The following is a 15,754-nucleotide window of genomic DNA, read 5'->3' as shown; positions in this document are numbered from 1 at the left end:
TTATGATGCATTGTCCATTTCTTCTTCTCTTATACCATCTGCCTCCCTAGATACAGCACACAGGCTTAAAACAATAAATCTGATTCCTAAAAAAACAGAAATGAAAAGAAAAAAAAAAGGCACTGCTGGAAACAGTCACTAAATGTAGGTTCACTTCAGATTCCAAAAGGAAGGTCTCAGAAATAACATCTTAAAAAAAGAAAGTCAAATTTTAGAGGTAAAATGACAAGGAAATCTTTTAGATTTAAAGTGAAACCATCTCAAGGGCTTTTATATTCTCAAAGGGACTATGTTTCTCTTTATTCTTCTGCTACTTAACAGAGAGAAGCATCAGAAGCACTGCAAGAAAGGAAATGAGATAAGGTAAGCCAAAGTCTACCCCTGTGGAGTCTATTTCCTTCAATTTAACAGACACTAATGAAATATCTAGTGTATGTTAGGCACTAGCACAAGTGCTGAGGATAACTCCCTATTTCATTCAGAGTAAAAGCTAATCTACACTGCTACTCCATCTGGCCAGTATGCTCCGTCACAAATATCCACTGGGCTAATTTCCTCACTCCCTTCAAGCCTTTGTTCATAATGTTACCTTCTCAAGGGGTGCCTGGGTGGCTGCCTTGGGCTCTGGTCACGATCTCAGGGTCTTGGGATTGAGCCTGGTGTAGGGCTCTCTGCTCAGTGGGGAGTTGGCTTCTCCCTCTGCCTTTGTGATCTCTCTCTCTGTCTCTCAAATTAAGGAAAAAAGTTTTTTAAAAAACCAACCAAACAAAATGTTACCTTCTCTATGAAGATATCCTACCCATTCCATTTAAAATTTCAACCCACTCCCTACCAGTACTCCCGATTCCTTTCATCTGATTTACTTTCTTTTTCCCTAAGCACTTACCACACTGGAACAATTATGTAATTCGATCACTATATATGTTTTTGTCATCTGATGCCCTTAGCTACAAAGTAAAATCAATTATGGGCATGGATTTTTTAGTATTGTATTTATTGATATATCTCTAATGTCTAGAACTGTGCCTGCCACATAGCAGATATTCAATAACTGACCATCTAATGGGTAAATTCACTTTTCTGAACATCTGATACAATCTGGACACAGTCCAGAAAACCAGAGAGTCAGGGACACAGCTACAAAAATGATCACCTACAACACAGTGGGGGCACAAAGTACAAAAGTAAACACCTAGAGAACAGTGAATTCTAGATTACAGGTAAAGTAAGTACATTGTGTTTTCAAAAATCTTGCCAGTGAGGGGAAAGCAAACTGCAGAAGTATTTCAGTCCCAGAGTTGCTCAGTGATTGTATATTTATTAACAAAGTAACTACAGTTTCCAGTACACGTAAGAAAGCAAAAGTTACATAAATAAAAATCCTCACTATAAAACTTATAATGTTGGTCCACATTTAAAGAACTACTCAATATTTGAATTTCTATTCACCCTCCAAGGCAACCTCTTCACTTGTATGTTGATTTCTCTAATTTTCCAATGTTTACAAATACGTTAGTTGAATTCAAAAGGAAACTGCAAATCTTGAACCAGTTTCATGAAGTCTATGAAAGTGATATAAAATCACAAAAAAATAATTTCTAATTGAAGGTGGCCGAAGTAGACTAGAAAGGATTACAACATTAAAGGCGATTCAAAAGATAATGAGTATTAATCAAAGATTAATAAGAATCCTTAGAAAATTTGATTGAGACCTCAAATTTTGCAAAAAGAATACTTTTCTTAATCCTATTAGAAGAGACACATGTGAAATGAAAGCTATCACAATTTCTTCAGAAAAACCTTGTTAAAAAATCAGTATTGATGACTTATCAATTCCATTAATTAGCTTACAGTTGAAATTATATAGTAAATTTTGTTGAAGAATTTAGATTTCATTTTTCAACATAAAAGGCTAATCAAACTTTTCCCTGTCTCGTACCCACACATACCACCACTACCACCATCACAATAGCTCTTTTCCTACAACATTTCATTTTTAAACAGGTCATTTCAAGTGGTTTCTTTTGAGTGCCTTTTGTCTCCTTTAGGGTAAAAATAAATAAATAAATAGAAAGATGGAAGATCCATGGAGAGAGAAAATAATTTTCAGAGCAAAGCCCTAGAGGGAAAACTGGATCAATGTCTTTTTAATAAAAGTCATGCTTTTAGGAACGCACTGATAATAATATAATAATAGTAGGGGACTTTAACACCCCACTTAAATCAATGGACAGATCATCTAAGCAAAAAATCAACGAGGAAACAATGGCTTTGAATGACATACTAGACCAGATGGACTTAACAGATATATTCAGAACATTTCATCCTACGGCAGCACAATACATTCTTTTCAAGTCCACATGGAACATTCTCCAGAATAGATCACATTCTAGGTCACAAATCAGGCCTCAACAAGTACAAAAAGATTGAGATCATAGCAGGCATATTTTCCGACCACAATGCTATGAAACTTGTAATCAACCCCAAGAAAAAATTTGGAAAGATCGCAAATACATGGAGGTTAAAGAACATGCTACTTAAAGAAAGAATGGGTCAACCAGGAAATTTAAAAAGAAATAAAAAAATACATGGAAACAAATAAAAATGAAAACATGATGGTACTAAATCTTTGGGATGCAGCAAAAGCAGTCGTAAGAGGGAAGTATATAGCAATACAGGCCTATCCCAAGAAGCAAAAAACAAAACAAAAAAAACCTCAAACAAACAACCTAACCTTACACCTAAAGGAGCTAGAAAAATTAGAACAAACAAAGCCTAAAGCCAGCAAAAGAGGGGAAATAATAAAGATTAGAGCAGAAATAAATGATACAGAAACTTAAAAATGAGTAGAGCAGATCAATGAAACCAGGAGCTGGTTCTTGGAAAAAATGAATAAAACTGATACACTCCTAGACAGACTTTTTTTTTTTATCAAAAAGAAAAGAGAAAGGACTCATATAAATAAAATCACAAATGAGAGAGGAGAAATAACAACCAAAACCACAAGAATACAATTATAAGAGAATATTAAGAAAAATTATATGACAACAAATTGGACAATCTGAAAGAAAATGGATCAATTCCTAGAAACATATACACGACCAAAACTGAAATAGGAAGAAACAGAAAACTTGAACATAACTAGCAAAAAACTTCAATTGGTAATCAAAAATCTCCCAAGAAACAAAAGTTGAGGGCCAATGGCTTCTTGGGGGAACTTCTTGTTTCTTGTTTTTATTATTATCAAAACATTTAAAGAAGAGTTAATATCTATTCTTCTCAAATCATTCCAAAAAAATATAAATGGAAGGAAAACTTCTAAACTCATTCTATGAGGCCAACATTAACCTGATCTCAAAACCAGACAAAGATTCCACTAAAAAAGAGAACTACAGGCCAATATCCCAGATGAATACTGTTGCAAAAATTCTCAACAAAATATTGGCAAATCGAATCCAACAGTATATTAAAAGAATCATTCACCACAATCAAGTGGGATTTATTCCTGGGTTGCAAGAGTGGTTCAATATTTGTAAATCAATCAACATGATAGAAAATATTAATAAAAGAAGAATAAGAACCATATGATCCTCTCAAAAATGAAGAAAAAGCATTTGACAAAGTACAACATCTATTCATGATAAAAACCCTCAACAACGTAGATTTAGGGGGAACATACCTCAACCTCAAAAAGGCCATATATGAAAAACCCACAGCTAATATCATCCTCAATGGGAAAAAACTTAAGAGCTTTTCTGCTATGATCAGGAACAAGACAGGGATGTCCACTCTCACTATTATTTAACATTGTACTGGAAGTCCTAACCTCAGCAATCAGAAAACCTAAAGAAATAAAATGCTTCCAAATCAGCAAGGAAGAAGTCAAACTTTCACTCTTCACAGATGACATCATATTCTATGTAGAAAACCCAAAAGACTCCACCAAAAAATTATTAGAACTGAAACATGAACTCAGTAAAGTTGTAGGATACAAAATCAACATACATAAATCTGTGGCATTTCTATTCACCAATAATGAAGCAGCAGAACAAGAGATCAGGAATCGATTCCACTTACAGTTACACCAAAAACAGTAAGATGCCTAGAAATAAGCTTAACCAAAGAGGTAAAATATCTGTACTCTGAAAATTAAAGAACATTTATGAAAGAGACTGAAGATGACACAAGAAATGAGAAAACATTCCATGCCCGTGGATTAGAATAATATTGTTAAAATGTCTATATTACCCAAAGCAATCTACAAATTTCATGCAATCCCTATCAAAAAAACACCAGTATTTTTCACAGAGCTAGAACACAACAATCCTAAAATTTGTATGGAACCACAAAAGACCCTGACTAGCCAAAGCGATCTTCAAAAAGAAAAGCAAAGCTGGAGGCATCATGATTCCTGACTTCAAGTTACATTACAAAGCAGTAGTGATCAAGACAGTATGGTACTGGCACAAAAACAGACACAAAGATCAAGGGAACAGAATAGAAAACTCAGAAATGAACCCACAATTCTATGGTCAGCTAATCTTCGACAAAGCAGGAAAGAATATCCAATGGAAAAAAGATAGTCTCTTTAACAAATGGTATTGGAAAAACTGGACAGCAACATGCAGAATGAAAGTGGACCACTTTCTTACCCTATAATACAAAGATAAATTCAAAATGGATGAAAGACCTAAATGTGAGATAAGAAACCATCAAAATCCTAGAGGAGAACACAGCAACCTCTTTAAAAGTTTTTTTTTTTTAATTTTTATTTATTTATGATAGTCACAGAGAGAGAGAGAGAGAGAGAGAGAGAGAGGCAGAGACACAGGCAGAGGGAGAAGCAGGCTCCATGCACCGGGAGCCCGACGTGGGATTCGATCCCGGGTCTCCAGGATCGCGCCCTGGGCCAAAGGCAGGCGCTAAACCACTGCGCCACCCAGGGATCCCCCAGCAACCTCTTTAACATCGGCTGTTGCAACTTCTTACTAGATATGTCTCCAGAAGCAAAGGAAACAAAAGCCAAAATGAACTATTGGGACTTCATCAAGATAAAAAGTTTTGCACAGCAAAGGAAACAATCAAACAGAACTAAAAGGCAACCTTTGGAATGGGAGAAGATATTTGCAAATGACATATCTGACAAAGTGTTTCTATAAAAAATCTATAAAGAACTTACCAAACTCAATACCCCAAAAAACAAGTAATCCAGGTAAAAAACGGGTAGAAGAGATGAACAGACATTTTTCCAAAGACATCCAGATGGCTAACAGAGACATGAAATGATGCTCAACATCACTCACCATTGGTAAAATACAATGAGATACTACCTCAAATCTGTCAGAATAGCTAAAATTAACAACACAGGAAACAACAGATGTTAGTGAGGATGCAGCAAAAGGGGAATCTTCCTACACTGTTGGTGGAAATGCAAACTGGTGTACCCACTCTGAAAAACAATATGAGGGTTCCTCAAAAAATTAAAAATAGAACTACCTTATGATTGGGTGCCTGGATGGCTCAGTGGGTTAAGTGTCTGTCTTTGACTCTGGTCATGATCCCAAGGTCCTGGGATTGAGTCCCGCACTGGGCTCCCTGCTCAAAAGGGAGTCTTCCTCTCCCTCTACCCCTGCCCCCCACTTCTGATCTTTCTTTCTCCCTCAAATAAATATGGAATATTACTCAGCCATAAAAAAGAATGAAATCTTGCCATTTGCAACAATATGCATGGAGCTAGAGAGCATTATGCTAAGTGAAATAAGTCTGTCAGAGAAAGACAAATACCATATGATTTCACTCTTATGTGGAATTTAGGAAATGAAACAGATGAACATGGGAGGGAGGAGAGGCAAAGCAGAAAAATAAGATAAAAATAGAAAGGAGGCAAATCATAAGACTGCTAACTACAGAAAATGAACTGAGAGTTGCTGGAGGGAAGGAGAGATGGGGGATGGGCTAAATGGGTGATGGGTGTTAAGGAGGGCACTTACTGAGTGGAGAACTGTGTTTTATGTGTAATTGATGAATCACTAAATTTTGCTTCTGAAATCAGTCTTACACTATCTGTTAACTAACTGGAATTTAAATAAAAGCTTGAAAAAAAAGAGTTATACTCTTAATAAACAAAGCACAGAAAATAACTTTAAAAGATATACTCAAGTGAGGGGGGGAAAAAGCTTAATGAGAATCTCTGGCAAAGGGTGCAATTTGTCACTTTGACCACAAGATGGAGGCACCAGTCAACTCAAAGGCAATAAAGATGAAAGAAATATTTTCCTCTGTGTTAAAATTACAAAACTACTATTTATTTATCTATTTATTAAAATATTTTATTTTTCATGAGAGACACACACAGAGAGGCAGAAACATAGGCAGAAGGAGAAGCAGGCTTCTTTCCACAAGGAGCCAGATGTGGGACTCGATCCCCCATCCAGAGATCACGCCCTGAGCCAAAGGCAGATGCTCAACCACTGAGCCACCCAGGTGTCCCCAAAACTACTTTTTAGACAAAGTTATATATATATTCCTAAGTCATTTTTTAAAAATGCAAATTTATTCTAACAATGATATAATGAAGTCTGTACTATGATTCTGAAAATAACTATACAATCCTATTGTCAACTCTCAAAAGCAAGCGTGTCAACTCAATTTTATAATTAATTCTTGCAGAGAAACTCTTAGAAAGTTTTAAAATAGCTGAAATGGGGATCCCTGGGTGGCGCAGTGGTTTAGCGCCTGCCTTTGGCCCAGGGCGCGATCCTGGAGACCCGGGATCGAATCCCACATCGGGCTCCCGGTGCATGGAGCCTGCTTCTCCCTCTGCCTGTGTCTCTGCCTCTCTCGCTCTCTCTGTGTAACTATCATAAATAAATAAAAATTTAAAAAATAAATAAATAAAATAGCTGAAATGAATTGAACTGAGTAGCACTCTGAAAAGGGAGAGGCCCAAGTAAGAAAAGTAACAGTTCCATCTGATTTACAGATACAGAGAAATTGAATTCAACACAAATATGTTAATACGATTGGAGTTTATCACTAAATACCTTAACAAATCAACAAAAGATGTATTATTTTTCTTATGTGTTATAATTCTTCCACAAGTACAGTGAATCATCACAAGTGCAAGAAATAGTACCTAACTCACAGTATTCAATACTAATTATCATTATTGTCATTACTGTAAAGCAATTATAAAATCCTCAAAGCAAAAAAGGGCAAGTGATTCTTTTACATATTTTCAGCTTCACTTAGAAACAGATATAATATAGCCTAGTCACTCTTTTATTATTAGTTTCCATTTTGATTAAAAAAATACTGTATTTCCCTGTCAGGGAAAAGAAAAATTCAAGATTAAGGACACTTAAGTTCATTTTAAAGCCAGTATAAAGGATTGACAGGTAATCACTGTGACATTTCATCCTCCTGGTCTTCTTTTAGATGAAAGTATGACACAGATGTGGTTTACTGGTATGAGATGGGGATGCAATCAAATACTACAGGGAAAATATTGGAATTCTCTATTCACCAAAATACAATTCAGTGTTCAAGTACATGCATGCATACATGTGCAAAAGTAGGGAATTCGGTAAGCATCTGAAATCATTTCAGAAGAAAACAGAATTAAGAAGTGTAATATTGGGGCACCTGAGTGACTCAGTGGTTGAGTGCCTGCCTTTGGCTCAGGTCATGATCCCGGGGTCCTGGTATTGAGTCCCACGTTGGGCTCCCCATGGGGAGCCTGCGTCTCTGGGCTGCCTGTGCCTCTGCCTCTCTATCTCTCTCTCTCATGAATAAATAAATAAAATCTTTCTTAAAAAAAAAAAAAGAGTGAAATATCAAAATGAAGATCAGAGGGGGACCTGGGTGGATCAGTTGGTTAAGCATCTGCCTTCAGCTCAAGTCATGATCCCGGAGTCCTGGGATCAAGCCCCTCTCCCTTTGCCGCTCCCCCTGCTTATGTTCTTCTGCACTCTCTTTTTCTTAAAAATAAATTCTTAAAAAAATAAAATAAAATGAAGATCAGAAAATTAAAAATACAACCTTCAGACCACCCGAAACAATCTATATAAAAGTTTATAATTATTATTTTGTATTTGACAAAGTTTTTTAAAATAAGTTCAACTTCTTCTAGATATCCCCAAATGAAAAGCTTATTTTAGCTAAGACCATTTTAGGATATTCTGTCAATTTGATAATGTCCATGGTAATGATTACATTGTGATCTCTGACAACTCAAGACACAATATTGCCTACTGTTCTAAAAATTACATGTATTATGTTTTTAATTTTTGGTCAATTCTTCAAAATATAATTGCCACTTATATCATTGTTCATTACTGACTAGGGAAGATCCATAGTGTCATTTAAGAATCTTTGTCTGAGGAGTTAGCAGTTTATTTTTTTAAGATTTTATGTATTTATTTGGGAGTGAGAGAGAGCACGAGCTTGGGGGAGAAGCAGAGAGAGAGGGAGAAAGAGGCCCCACTGAGCAAGGAGCCCCAGGAGGGCTTGATCCCAAGACCCTGGGATCATGACCCAAGCAGAAGGCAGACACCCAACTGACTGAGCCCCCGCCCCCCAGGTGCCTCTTAAGAGTTAGCAATTTATAAAGCAGTAGTGCAGGGTTTATTCTGAGGGAAAAATATAAACCCAATTATTTTTTTTAAAGACAGATTATCTATCTATCTATCTATCTATCTATCTATCTATCTATCTATCTATCTATCTATCTATGACAGGGGGAATAGTGAGGAGGAGAGGGACAAGCAAGCTCCCTGAGAGCACAGAGCCAGACACAGGGCTCCATCCCAGTACCCTGAGATCATGATCTGAGATGAAATCAAGAGTCAGATGCTTAACCCACTGAGGAGCCAGGTACCCCTAAATCCAATTATTTTAGAGAAAAGATTCTTCTTTCAAATCAGCGCAAAAAATGTTTAATAAACTGGCAACCTACAATTATTTTAAACAATGCTGCCACCTGCTGGAAAAATCTGAAATGTCTTCATTATTTCCCAAATGTCAGATTATCAGAGTAAAGAGCTGTATCATGATCTTCCAATTACCTATTGAATCAAGACCCATCTCATTTAATAATTCTGACCATGTGATTTGTCTGGTTCTTAATAACAACATCTTAATCAAATATTAATTTATTATAGTTTTTAGTATATTTAAATACTAAGTACAAACAAGTTGAGAAAACATCATCGGAAACAATACAACTTTATAATTATAGATAACAGCAGATGATGCAGGTTTTGGATTATCAGATGATGCTATATTCACCCCTGAAGGAATAAAATAAGACTGGTATCTTAATAGAAGTTTGAGTCAACAATAAAACTAAGTTCTGAAGGTCACTGACTAAGCTAAGCCCAAATTGGAGCCACAGTAGAAAAGTTATGGAAAAGATACTCGTTCTAATTAGAGCATCAAAGACCCTGAAGAATAACTTGACAATTTATCATAAATAAAAAAACATAGATACTTCAATCACCTGTTTTAAGATTTTGTAAAACTTCATTATTTTCTGTGGTTTTTAAAATCTTGCTTTGTTTTTCTAATTCTGGATCCATAAATATCTCAATTCACTGAACGGCTGTTTTGTGAGTACCTACTATGTACCTAGGCATGTATACATGAAGCTTATTTAAGTATTCAGAAATGAAACAATCACCTTATGTTTAAAACGAGGATAATCCCTAGTTATATGGGCGTTGTAAAGATATGAAATAGAGTTGCCACTTGACAAATGGTAGTTATTAATGTGACCATTACTAAAATGACTGGAGGCTATGGTAAGTTGAAAACAAAATAGAGGGAAAAACTTTAGTTTAAAATAGCCTTTGATTGGGGTACCTGATTGGCTCAGTCAGTGGAGTGTGCCACTCTTAATCTTGGGGTTGTAGTTTATAGTCCCACATTGGGTGTAGATTAGTTAAAAATAAAATCTGCAAAAAATAATAATAAAGTGGCCATTGATTTATGTTTGTTTACCTCATTTATCTTTCAAAATATAAGCGGGGAATGAAGCTACACTGGAAAACAGCAGAAGCTACCATTTAAAGGCCACAAACCGAGGCAAATAGATCTGAAATATATAAAACAGGTATGTTTTGCATAAAGCAATGCTGAACAAATATTTACTACATGAGAAATTAATGAATGGTACAGGATTAGTTGGAAGGCAAATTTAGGAATGCTGACTTGCCTATGAACTAGCAGACATACAGGCTACACTGGGAGAATTTCTATGAGTTTTCCCAAAAAAGAAGCTCTGAGAGAATCCCAAACTTAGAGCAACAGGACTGAGAGTACAGGGGAAAAAATGGTTTAAAAAAAAATAGTAAGCAGCAGGCCTGAGATCAAAGTCAAAGGTCAAAAAGAAAATCTAACCTGATATTGGCATTCTTAAGATTCCTACTTGCAGAGGCTAAAAGTGAAGCATCCTAAGTAATGAGTATAGTTCTCCCAGAAAAATTTGGCCAGAGTCCTACAGAAAGCCACACGCATATTGCATTCATACAGTTATCTCTTGGTACAATCACTTTCAAGTAAAATGAAGTATATGTTGCAAAAGTCATCTAAGGAGGGTACTCAGGAATAAGAAAATATAACCAACAGAAAGCATAAAAATTAAGATGACTAAAGTAAAATTAAATAAACTATTTACTACAACAAATATAAATGGATTAATACCATCATTTTAAAAAGTTACTTTTTTTTCAACATCCACTCCCCAAAAAAGTAGGGGTCTATATGTGAAAAGGGGGGGGGGAACAACATAAAAAGAGAACCTACAAATTTCAAGAGACTTAAAAACATATTAGCAATCATAAAGATTTTGTTTGGAGCTCAATTTATACAGACTGCAAAAATAAGCCAACAAATCAATCAATAAGTAAGATCAGGGCAATCAGAGAAATGTGACAAAAAGGCTATTTGATGATGTTAAGAAATTGTTGATTTTTTTTGAAATTGTGGATTTCTATATGAGATGATCACTGTCACATTTAAAAAGAAGAGTTTTGTGTTTCAGAGACATATACTAAGATGTTTACAAGTAAACTGACATCATAGTATTTACTTAGTATTTACATAGTATTTACTTCAAAATAAGAGGAAAGATTAATGGAGTCCAGATAAATAAAATATTTTTTTAAAAAGCTTGAAATATAAAATTCAGGAAATATTATTATAAATAAATATAAATATTATAAATAATGTGTTGGCACACTGATAATCCAAATACATGTGAGTCTAAATATACTCATATAAATTAGAAAGTATACAAGATATAATCTGGCAGTAAGTGCTTTCATGAAAACAGCACAGATTTTTCTTTGCTCACAATTCTTATAAATGTACAAATAATGCTTCATTAAAAGACTGAGAACAAAATGAAAAAATCCTTTAGAATATAAGATTTTTTTTTTCAATTTTTATTTATTTATGATGGTCACAGAGAGAGAGAGAGAGAGAGAGAGAGAGAGAGAGGCAGAGACATAGGCAGAGGGAGAAGCAGGCTCCATGCACCGGGAGCCCGATGTGGGATTTGATCCCCGGTCTCCAGGATCGCGCCCTGGGCCAAAGGCAGGCGCCAAACCGCTGTGCCACCCAGGGATCCCTAGAATATAAGATTTTCTAATAAAATGTTGGAACAGATTTATTTCATAATTATTTAAAACATGACAATTTGAAAATCATTGCTAGTAGCCTAGTATAAACAATTCACTATACAAAAAGCCTTAATGAGGGTTACATAGTTTTAAAAAATGTATTCCAAAAATAAATCTACCATGTTTGTTTGTTTGTTTTTTAAAGATACTATTGATTCATTCATGAGAGACAAAGAGAGAGCATCAGAGACATAAGCACAGACATAAGCTCCTGTAGGGAGCCTGATGCAGGACTCAGTTCTAGGACCCCGGAATCACAACCTGAGCCAAAGGCTGACGCTTAACCACTGAGCCACCGAGGCATCCCTATCTACCATGTTTGATGAAACATTTATCCTGGATTCTAAAAGAAGGCGTCACTGTTATTTACTGTCCGTTGCTGTCCCTACCTTGTCCCCAACCAATTGTTTTGGGAATATCACCTGAAGCTCAGTATCATGAAAAGCAAAAGTCTAGATACAACTCCTAAATAGCTGCATCCAATCAATCTTTATTTTTTTTCTGAATGCTGAAAATTAAATAACTAGTATCTCTGGTAAAAATCATGTAAGCTTTCAAGTTCAATTTCTAATAGCATAAATATGCTTTTTACAAATTAATCTAAAGATTATATTATAAACAAGTAACACTTTCAGGATGGACTCAAAGGTCATGAATGTTAGTTAGCCAGGTAGTTTGGATTTATGCATCCTTGAATGAGAAGCCACTGAAATGACAGGGCTCCTATATCTCTGCCTCTTAATCTCATCTTACCATTACTCTTCCCTACTTGAATTCAAATATTCCTACAGCTTTACGGATCACCTACATAAAGGTGGCTTCCAAATTTGTATTTTAACCACTAACATCTTTGGAACTGCAGATCTGAGTATACAATTGCCTGGTTATACAATTGTCCTATTATAACAAATTCCACTTACTCTTTACCAACTCACCCTAAAGCCTACTTCTCTATTTGCATTTGTCCCTCTTAGCCTTTATTTGCATGAATCTATACTCAATCCACTGGCTCTCCAGAATAGAAACAAAATCACCTTTGGCCTCTCATCTTTTCTTTCCCCTTCCACCAATCTAATTATCAAGTTCAAAAATTTTGCTAAACCAAACTTTTCTCTCCATTCCCATCACTTGAGTCTATCATCTCTTTCCAGGATAGCAGTTAATCTAGCAATGCTTTCACCAAGTACTATTTCAGCTCCTCCCTCTCCTAGCTAGCTCACCTTCTACAAGTGCTTCCTGAACCATTTCTTTAACAGTTTTGATCATGTTACAAGCTTTTCAACCACTACCTACCTGGTAGAGAATAAAGTGCAAACTTCTAACTTAACGGTATTCAAGGCCCTTTAGCATCTGACTCTATCCATTCTCTCACTAAAACAGCATTCTCTAGCTCTTCTCAACTAAAGCCCACCAGCATGGGACTACCCTCTAATCTTTGTGGTATTTCCTACTTCTTCCTAGCCCTGTTCAGGAATGCTCTTCAATCACTCTTTCTGAAATCATATTTATCATTCAAGGTGCTGATCAAACATGTCCAGCTCCTTACCTCCCTAAATTCTCTTGGTTACAATTAAACACAAGGCACTCTCTTCCTTTTCTAGCACAGTTCTAACAGTCTGAAAGTGGTTTCTTTAAAAAAGGTAAACATTTCCCCTCTGACCTAAGTTCTGATTTGAAGGGCTGCATATGTGAACCTAATGCTTTTCTATACAACAATCTTCCCAATACCTGAAGCTGCCCACATTTGTACATTCACAATGTCTATTAGGAAATTAACAACTCCTAATAGTCTATTAGTAATAAACGTGTTAGCTTTAACTGGGTGTAGTGGTTAAACGAATGTGCAAAAAATAAAGGTGAAAATAATAAAATACAGTTCAAAGAAGTTCTAGTCAGAATCAAGTATACACGAATTTACCTTAGAAATGAAGGGAACTTGTTTTGAAACATGAGATAAGTGAAACCAGATGGATAAAAACTCAGAGATACTATAAATAAGAAGGGTGCAATATCAGAGGAAATTTCTGGACAGTTTATTTGGGGAATCTTTTATTAAGTAATTTTCCATTAAAAAAAGTAATCTTCCATAGAGCAAGCAAACTTTCAATAATAATATGGTGACTAACACCTTTTCATTAAAAAAGCCAACTAGGGGTGCCTGGGTGGCTCAGTTGGTTAAGGTTAGGTGGCTGCCTTCAGCTCAGATCATGATCCAGACCCTGGGATCGAGCCCCGCTCTGGCTCCCTACTTCTCCTTCTCCCTCTGCCCTCCTACTTGTGCTTGCTCTATCTCTCTAGTGCTTTATCTCAAATAAATAAATAAAATCTTTAAAAAACTAAAAATAAAAACGCCAACTAATGCTATATTCACAATCTTCTTATCCTGAAATACCATTATTTTTTTTTAAAGTCAAAATTTCAACAATCTTAAACTTAAATTCAGCTGAATGGACAATACTCCAAAGATCTATTTTAAATTGCATAACTATCTTTGCTGTCATTAAATAATATCCTATGTGGAAAGTATAGTAGTTCATTAATGACCCGCGCCACACTAATTAACTGAATTAAAAGAAAAATTCATTTCCTCTAAAGAGTTCTTAAAAACTCTTCAATGATGGTGTTAAATGCTCAACAATTCATTCAATTCAAAGAAAACTCAAGGAGATCTCTAAAGAACCACGTACTAAGGAAATAAAGTTAGAGGACTCATTTTTGGAAATCTTGCATTAAAACAAACTAAAGATATTTCCCCTATACATGGTGAAAGGCTTAGGAAATGTGTAAGAGCATTTACAGGATGTAATATGTATCTGTGCCACAGGCTTCAATTATCTAAGAACTGAGCAATACAGGTGTATTATATAGCAGCATACAATGATTCTCCTACATCATCAATAAAAGGTTCATTTTCTCACAGCCAAGAGTAGATAAATTCCAAATATCAAGCTGATAGAAGTATAGACTTATAATCATTTTGGAAAACAATTTGGTATTATAATAAGATTAAAGACTAACATATCCTTTGACTCACAAATTATGTTGTTTTAGAATACACATGATTTTGTTAATATAAATCTTTCTTCGATCATACTATATTTTATTGAAATGATACAATAAAGTTGGTCCAAAGTTATATATATTTTTAAAGATTTTATTTATTTATTCATGAGAGACAGAGAGAGAGAGAGAGATGCAGAGACACAGGCAGAGGGAGAAGCAGGCTCCCTGCAGGTAGCCTGATGTGGGACTGGATCCTGGATCTCCAGGATGAGGCCCTGGGCTGAAGGCAGGTGCTAAACCGCTGAGCCACCCAGACTGCCCCAAAATTATTTTTAATGGTTGAAAGTTTTGGATAGATATTTCACCAAAAATTTGTGGATGGCCAATAAGCACATAAAAAGATTCTCAACATTCTCAGTCATTAGCAAAGTGAAAATCAAAACCACCACGAGACACCACTATACAACTAAAGGAATGGCTAAAATCAACAACTGCAACAACAACAACAACAACAACAAAAAACAAGAACCTGACAACACCAAGTGCTGGGGAGGATGTGTAATTAGAAATTTTCTTAACATTTCTGGCAGGAATGCAAAATGGCATAGCCAATCTGGAAGTGTGGGGTAATTTCTTATAAAGTTACAATACATATGTACATAGCCCAGCAATCTCACTCCTAAGAATTTACCCAAGAGAAATGGAAAAAGATGCACACAAAATCCTGCATGGGAATGTTTGCAGAAGCTTTCTTCACAATCACTAAAAACTAGAAACAACCCAAAGCTCTTCAGCTAGTGAATGGATAAGCTGTGGTAAAGGCATAAATGAAATACTACCTAGCAATAAAAAGGAACAACTACAGACACATAGATGAATCTTAACTGCATTATGCTGTGCAAAATAAGCCTTACCTTAAAGACTGAATCCTCTATAATTTCATAGATATTGTATTTTGGAAAAGGCAAGATTGTAGGGATCACTGGCTGCCAATGCCTAGTTATGACGTAAGGGAGCGAGCTACTAAGGGGGTAGAGGGAATTTTGGGAGTGATGGAACCTTTCTGTTAT

General features: G+C 35.6%; 1 protein-coding gene and 1 long non-coding RNA gene across 2 annotated transcripts in view; both read right to left on the bottom strand.

The window, feature by feature from the left end:
- LOC125753128 (uncharacterized) overlaps window positions 1–1,018 on the bottom strand; it is a 28,477-nt gene extending 27,459 nt beyond the window's left edge. Inside the window, exon 1 of the long non-coding RNA XR_007404197.1 lies at window positions 590–1,018. This is a non-coding gene — a long non-coding RNA (uncharacterized LOC125753128). The remainder of the gene's footprint in view (window positions 1–589) is intronic.
- Window positions 1–15,754, bottom strand: part of NDUFAF2 (NADH:ubiquinone oxidoreductase complex assembly factor 2) — a 147,602-nt gene that overhangs the window by 130,429 nt on the left and 1,419 nt on the right. The window lies entirely within an intron of this gene.

The sequence above is a fragment of the Canis lupus genome, chromosome 2, assembly GCF_003254725.2.
Source record: "Canis lupus dingo isolate Sandy chromosome 2, ASM325472v2, whole genome shotgun sequence".
Taxonomy (NCBI): domain Eukaryota; kingdom Metazoa; phylum Chordata; class Mammalia; order Carnivora; family Canidae; genus Canis; species Canis lupus.
Note: the sequence above shows the minus strand (reverse complement) of the source record. Positions and strands in the feature narration are given on the sequence as shown.